Source organism: Aegilops tauschii, chromosome 3, assembly GCF_002575655.3.
Source record: "Aegilops tauschii subsp. strangulata cultivar AL8/78 chromosome 3, Aet v6.0, whole genome shotgun sequence".
Classification (NCBI taxonomy): Eukaryota; Viridiplantae; Streptophyta; class Magnoliopsida; order Poales; family Poaceae; genus Aegilops; species Aegilops tauschii.
The window spans coordinates 440,711,565-440,718,466 of record NC_053037.3 but is presented as its reverse complement, the minus strand read 5'-3'; positions in this window follow the sequence as shown (position 1 = coordinate 440,718,466).

Below are 6,902 nucleotides of genomic sequence, written 5' to 3'. Positions count from 1 at the left end.
TCCTTAGGTAGGTATGGTGGACACTTAAAAATAAGATTTGGGTTTAAGGGTTTTTGGATGCACAAGTAGTATCACTACTTAGTGCGAAATTTTTGGCTAGCAAAGATAGGGGGCAAGCACCACATGTTAAAGGATCTATGACAATAGGACTTCTATGTGAATATGAACAGACACAAACCATTATGTTGTCTTCCTTGTCCAACGTCAACAATTTTGGCATATAATATTTTGATGGGGGCTCACAATCACAAAAGATTTCCATGATAGTGTATTTGCATGTGAAAGTTCTCTTCCTTATACTAATTATTCGTGAATTGCTTGTATGACCAAAATTGTGATTGTCAGGCCTCAAAAGATTTCACTTTCTGAACCCAATGTGAAGATACCACTAGGCATGATATAATTTCAACTTCATGACATTCAATTTATTCAACAATTTACTCATAGGATATAAGTGAAGCACAAGAGTAAATGACAAACTACTCCAAAAAGATATAAGTGAAGATCATGTGAGTAGTTAAGTAAATAGGTAGCTATTTGAGGACTCTCTCTTATTCAAAAACTTTCAGATCTAAGTATTTTATTAAAACAGCAAGCAGAAACAAAATAAAATGACATTCCAAGAATAGCACACATCATGTGAAGAAGCAAAAACTTAGGTTCAACCGATACTAACCGATAACCGTTGAAGAAGAAAGGTGGGATGCCTACCGAGGCATCCCCAAGCTTAGATGCTTGAGACTTCTTGGAATATTAGCTTGGGATGCCTTGGGCATCCCCAAGCTTGAGCTTTTGTGTCTCGTTAATTCCTCTCATATCACGGTTTTCCTAAATCTCAAAAACTTCATCCACACAAAACTCAACAAGAACTCGTGAGATAAGTTAGTATAAATCAATGCAAAAACCTTATCATTCTCTACTGTGGCAGATCACAAAAATTATTATTCAACATTTCATACTAAATTCCTCTTCATATTTAATACTTCTATCCTCTAATAGAATCATTAAACAAGAAAACATATGCAAACAATGCAAACATAACAGCAATCTGCCAAAACAGTACAGTCTGTAAAGAATGCAAGATTCATCATACTTTCCTAACTCCAAAAATTCTGAAAAATTACCACACTGTAGAAAATTTATCGGAGCTTATTATGCAAAAAGTTTCAACATTTTATCACATTCTGACTTTTCTAGGGAATTTTTGCAACAGCGATAAACTTTCTGTTTTGAAACAACAACATGTATACTTGCAAAATAAGCATGGTAAAGGCTATCCTTGAAATTTTTATTGAAAATAAAGATGCAAAACATTATTCTAAATAACAGAAAGCAAATCCTAACAAAATAAAATGACGCTCCAAGTAAAACACATATCATGTGATGAATAAAAATGTAGCTCCAAGTGAGGTTACCGATAATGTTGGAGACGAAAAAGGGGATGCCCTCCGGGGCATCCCCAAGATTAGTTGCTTGAATCTTCCTTGAATATTACCTTGGGGTGCCTTGGTCATCCCCAATATTAGGGTCTTGTCACTCCTTATTCTCCTCATATCGATATCTCACCCAAAACTTGAAAACTTCAATCACACAAAACTTAACGGAACTTCGTGAGATAGGTTAGTATGATATAGAGCAAACCATTTCACTTTGGTACTGTCAAAGACAAGATTCATAGTTGTTTCCACACAATTCCTACTGTAGCATATCATTTCCACAATTTATATTGAGCAATATAAGCCATAGAAACTAGAAAACAAGCAAACTATGCATTGAAAACAGAATCTGTCAAAAAACAGAACAGTCTGTAGTAATCTGGATAACTACCATACTTCTGCTACTCCAAAAATTCTGAAAAATTAGGACAACCTGAGAAATTTGTATATTAATCTTCTTAAAAAATAAACAGAGCAAAAGCACGTTTCTTTGATTTATGAAAATTATTTTCGTGAGTGAAAAAGTTTCTATTTTTCAGCAAGATCAAACTACTATCACCCAAGGGGATCCTAAAGGCTTTACTTGGCACTTTCTTGAAACAAAAGCAATAAAACATGATTACTACAGTAGCTTAATCATGTGAACACACAAAAACAGTAAGTAAAAAGTGTTGGGTTGTATCCCAACAAGCGCTTTTCTTTAATGCCTTTTAAGCTAGGCATGATGATTTCAATGATGCTCGCATAAAAGATATGGATTGAAACATAACAAGAGCATCATGAAACATATGACTAGCACATTTAGGTCCAACCCACTTCCTATGCATAGGGATTTTGTGAGCAAACAACTTATGGGAACAAGAATCAACTAGCATAGGAAGGCAAAACAAACATAACTTCAATATTTTCAACACATAGAGAGGAAACTTGATATTATTGCAATTCCTACAAGCATTTGTTCCTCCCTCATAATAATTTTCAGTGGCATCATGAATGAATTCAACAATATAACTATCACATAAAGAATTCTTTTCATGATCCACAAGCATAGAAGTTTTATTACTCTCCACATAAGCAAATTTATTCTCATCAATAATTGTGGGAGCAAACTCAACAAAATAACTCTCATGTGATTGGAAATTAAAATCATGATGACAAGTTTCATGTTTATAATTATTCAATATAGCATACATGTCATCACCATAATCATCATATATAGGAACTTTTTTGTCATAATAAATTGCAACCTCCTCCAAAATAGTGGATTCATCATTAAATAAAGTCACGACCTCTCCAAATCCACTTTCATCAATATAATCATCATAAATAGGAGGCATGCAATCATCATAATAAATTTTCTCATCAAAACTTGGGGGACTAAAAATATCATATTCATCAAATATAGCATCCCCAAGCTTATGGCTTTGCATATTATTAGCATCATGGATATTCAAAGAATTCATACTAACAACATTGCAATCATGCTCATCATTCAAATATTTTGTGCCAAACATTTTATTGACTTCTTCTTCTAACAATTGAGCACAATTTTCTGAACAATCATTTTCAAGAAAGATATTATAAAGATGACCAATAATATTATGCAACCTCAATTCCATATTTTTTTTGTAGGTTTCTTTAATAAACCAAACTAGTGTGTCGGATCACGGGTTCCGGCAAAACCCTCAAGGTTCGAACACTGGGGTGCGCGCGGAGATTTCCTCCCTACCGATCTATGCCCTAGCTCGCTAAGATCTCGCGGACAAACTCGACGAACTCGCAACACAGTGACACAAGATTTATACTGGTTCGGGCCACCGTTGTGGTGTAATACCCTGCTCCAGTGTGGTGGTGGTGGATTGCCTCTTGGGCTGATGATGAACAGTACAAGGGGAAGAACTGCCTCCTGAGGTTGAGGTGTTCTTGTGCTATGCGTGTGGCTAAGGGTTTTCTCGGTGAGCTATATGATGCCCCCCACTGTGGTGGCTAGTGCTACTTATATAGGCCCTGGTCCTCTCCCCAAATATTGAGCAGGAAGGGAGCCAACAACGGCCAATTCGAAAGGGGACAACTAGTACATCTTATCCTGACAAAAGCGGTCTTCGCCTGCAAAAGGCTCTGGTGTGACGCCGTCTTGGGCTCCACGGTGACCTTCGTCCTACTGTCCTACTGGTCTTGGTTTCGTTGCACTGATATGGAAACCTTTGCCTGATGCCTCGGTACTCCGCGCCTGCGCTGGCCTCCTTAGCGCCAAAGAGGAAACAAGGACGCCGCGCGCGCTGGCGCCCGCCTGATCTTGATCGTCACGGCTCATGTCACGATGGCCTCGAGAGGTTTGCCCTACCTTGATATCTCCGCTCCTCGTGAGGCCGCCTGGTGAGGCCGCTCCTGAGGAGGTCTTGCGTCGTCCGCCTCGCGAGGCTTGGCCCCTCGCGAGGGTCTTGAATGCCTCGTTGATGAAGATGGGCCGTACAGGCCTGCTAGCACAGCCACGCCGTGGGCCGCAGGCAGGCAAGTCTGGGGTCCCCCGTTCCCAGAACGCCGACAGTAGCCCCCGGGCCCAAGGTGTGCTCGGGCTTGGCTTCGAGGCGAAGCCAAAGGTCAAGTGCGGAGCGCCGCGGGCCCCAAAAGCCTGCGGCCTTGGTCGACGCGTGGCGGTTGATTGGACGTGGGCGTCTCCGCTTCCCCATGTTGCCTCGGCAACTGCTCGATTTGACAAGTCCCTGCGACATGCAAGGGAAATCATCATTACCTGTGATCGTGGGAGGTGCCGGTTGGCCATCTTCCGCTATAAATGGGGAGGGGGCCTGAGCCCCCGTCGCCCATCTCTTCTCGGCTCACTCGCTTCTTCTTCCTTGCTCCACCGCTAGCAGCAATGGCGCCGTCGAAGAGGTTCTCCGCCACGGAGAAAGGCAAGGCCCCTCGGGAGGGACCCGGCTCCCTGGCACCCAAGCGTGGACGTGGCCGTCCCCGCAAGCATGCCGCGACCCCTGCAGTGGCCCCTGGCTCTCGGGGTGGCTCCGCAGTGCGTGGCAGGAGTCGCTCTGGTCGCGGCAGCCCTGTCGACGAAAGGAGACGTGCTGTGGTTGCGCGGCCTCCCCGACCGCGGTTCCATGCATCAGAGGTGCTGCCGGAGTTCGTTGTTTGGTCGGAGGCTCCGGCCGGCAGCTGGCTCCAGCTCCCTCGCTTCTTTGCCGACGAGCTGTCGGCCTCCGGCCCAGGCGGGCTCTGGCTGCAGGCAGACGGTTGCTGCAGCCGGGCTTCTTGGGTCGCGGTCGAGGTGTCCGTCACGGGCAACATAGCTCTGGCCCGCGGTTGGCAGACGTTCGCCCGCGCGCGCGGCCTGGGCAGGCGGTGCACCCTCCACTTCAAGTTTGATGGCGACGCGACCCTCTACGTGAGGGTGTTCGAGGAAGACGGTCGCTGTGCCGGATGCTGCCCCGAGGTGAATGACGGCGAGGAGGTGTTCGGCCTTGGCGATGGTCGGGACGAGGTGGAGGGCGAGCCCGCCGGCCGCGCCTCGTCTGGCTACGGTGGCTCCTCCCTTGGCGACAGTTCCAGCAACGGCGGCTTTGACCAGCCGCCACGCCGCCGCGCCCACTTCAAAGGTGGTAGCGGGTCGTCTCATCGCCGCGCATCGGTGAAGCGCGAGGAGGGGTCCGACTAGACCCAGGACGTCGCCAAGGCCCTGCCCCCGCCGGCTGCTGCAGGGGCGAGCGCCGCTTTTGTTATGTTCCCTTTTTCCTTCCTGCATCGAAATGAAACTAGCATGGGCCCGGAGGGGCGTGTATCGAACCATAACTTATTAACCATTATGCTACGCTTGTTGTTTCAGTGCCGTGTTGCTATTTTGCGCAAAGATAACTTAGCCTGGTGCATTCGGGGCGCCCTCCTCCTTACGAGGCGTTTGTTTCCTCGTGTCCATCTTGACCTAGTGGTCTGCGATTGCTCAGGAACTGCAAAAATTCGTTAGGAAGTTTGCTAGGAGATTTGTCGTTCACCCAAGCCTTGATCCGGCGCTTTGTATCGCGGTACCCGAGGGGCACGGATTAGGAGAGATGCGCCAGCTTTCGGGCTCGAACGAGGGTGGCTCGCGAGAAGGCAGAGAGAAGAAAAACGCTCGCGAGGGCACCTGCCTAGCCCCCCTCGCGAGGTATGCGAGAGAGAGAACACGAGCGAACCAGAGCCGGAAAATGCGGTAAGAGGCGAGGGAATCGAATCAGCAAGGAACACCAGAAGCAAACTTCGATTAAGGAAAAGCGAGCAACCTACGGAAAGCAAATGAAAAGCCGCGTCCGGCACCTAATCTAGTATTCAAGTCTTCTCACCAGCGCGGAGCTAAGTGCTGCCACTAAGCGTGGGAGGGAGCCCCAGGGCCTGAGGCCGGCGCTCCTGAGACTCCGGGGCGTGTACAGCCGCACTCATTATTACGTGAGAGTGTCACGGGCGGCGATTCTTCACAGGCACCGGGCCTTCTTCACAGGCTCTGGGCCTTTCTTCACAGGCACTGGGCCTTGCTTCATGGGTAGAACTTCCGGAGGTGCTGGATGTTCCAGGCGTTCTGGATGGGTATCCCGTCCTATGTCTCCAGGCGCGCGGCGCCAGGCCTGGAGACATGGACGACCCTAAATGGGCCCTCCCACATGGGTGAAAGCTTGTGCAGCCCTTCCCTGGAGAGGACCCGCCTCAGGACGAGGTCGCCCGCCTCGAGCGTCCTGGAGCGGATGTTGCGGCAGTGATATCGCCGCAGCGCCTGCTGGTACCTTGCCGCCCTCAGTGCAGCTTCGCGACGATGTTCCTCCCCCAGCACGAGGTCCATCCCCCGCGTGGTCGTCCTGATGCGTTTCATCAAACGCCAGGACCCGTGCGGAGCGATGCCTGACCTCGCGAGGAAGGACCGCTTCAGCTCCGTAGACAAGGAAGAACGAGGTCTCGCCCGTTGGATTGGTGGCGGTGGTGCGGATGGACCACAACACGGACTGGAGCTCGTCGTGCCAGCCCCTGCCAGAGGCCTCGAGCTTCTTCTTGAAGGTCCTGGTCTTGAGGCCCCTCAGGACCTCCGCGTTGGCGCGTTCGGCCTGACCATTGCTCCTGGGGTGCGCCACCGAAGCGTAGGAAATCTGCGTTCCAAGGTTAGCACAGTAGGTTTTGAAGAGGTTACTAGTGAACTGTGAGCCATTATCTATGATGATACGGTTGGGGACCCCGAAGCGGCTCACGAGGCCCTTGATGAACTTGACAGCAGAGCCAGCTGGGATGGTATGGACGGATTCCACTTCCGCCCACTTGGTGAACTTGTCGATGGCGACGTAGAGGTAGCGGTAGCCCCCAGGCGCTCGAGGGAACGGGCCCAAGATGTCCAGCCCCCAGACCGCGAACGGCCACGTGAGCGGAATGGTCTGGAGGCCCAGAGCCGGCTGATGAATCTGCTTGGCGTGGAACTGGCAGGCTTCGCAGGAGTTCACC